This window comes from Frankliniella occidentalis, unplaced genomic scaffold (genome assembly GCF_000697945.3).
Source record: "Frankliniella occidentalis isolate FOCC.00 unplaced genomic scaffold, Focc_3.1 Scaffold1, whole genome shotgun sequence".
Classification (NCBI taxonomy): Eukaryota; Metazoa; Arthropoda; class Insecta; order Thysanoptera; family Thripidae; genus Frankliniella; species Frankliniella occidentalis.
In genome coordinates this window covers 2,818,240-2,818,956 of record NW_026267131.1, presented here as the reverse complement: position 1 = coordinate 2,818,956, position 717 = coordinate 2,818,240, and the positions used below count along the sequence as shown (strand labels likewise).

At 73.2% G+C, this 717-nt stretch overlaps 1 protein-coding gene across 5 annotated transcripts in view; it reads right to left on the bottom strand.

The window, feature by feature from the left end:
- LOC113218135 (uncharacterized) overlaps positions 1 to 662 on the bottom strand; it is a 39,495-nt gene extending 38,833 nt beyond the window's left edge. For 4 of the 5 annotated variants that reach the window (XM_052264817.1, XM_052264942.1, XM_052265002.1 and 1 more), the window contains exon 1: positions 556 to 662. The gene's annotated coding sequence lies outside the window, so the exon portion shown is untranslated. Of the gene's footprint in view, positions 1 to 549 lie in introns of all 5 variants that reach the window. The other variant, XM_052264869.1, reaches the window with a different exon arrangement.
- Positions 663 to 717: the final 55 nt, after the last annotated feature.

Genomic DNA, 717 nt, shown 5'->3' with positions numbered 1-717 from the left:
GGAGGGGAGGGGGAGCACAGAGGGAGAGAGGCCGCGAAAGCGGAAGCTGGGCCGGGGGAAGTGGGGTCACCGTGGCGTTCTGATGCAGGGGTGCTTGACCTCAGACCCGCCGAGGGCGGGGCCGACGGGGGACGGGGGACGAGCGCGGGGAGTAGGATCAGCGGCACGGAGGAGGATCGGACGGAGGAGGGGGATTGGGATTGGGCGGCGCCCGGGCCGGCATAGACAAAGGAGGCCGAGCGGCTGGCCGTGAGAAAACCACACGGAAGTCGCGATCGTGATAGAAGTGGCAAAGGCGGACAAAGGAGGGGCGCGACGGGGCGTGGCGGCCTGGGCGGGGTGGGGTAGCGTACCCGGGCAGCGGCCGCACCGGCCGGGGCCCGGGGCCCGGGAGGGGGCGGTGCCCGACCGGGGGGGCGGGGCGGGGACGCGATCTGCAGGAGGGGCACGGCGCCGGCGGCGGCCACCGGGAGGACGACACTCGCGTCAGCGACACTCACTCCTCGCAGGCACTCACAGACACACACACACACACAGACAGACACGCACACTGACCACTGGCTCGTGGGCGAGAGGCCTATCCAAACGCGAGCGTTCCGTATCGGCGGCGGGGTGCGCGGCGGGACTGGCGGCCTGTGCGGGAGCGCGGCGGGTCCACGACTGAGCTGCTGGAGTCTGCCGCGCCTCGGCGGGCCGGGCGGGGTGGAAAGGGGGGGG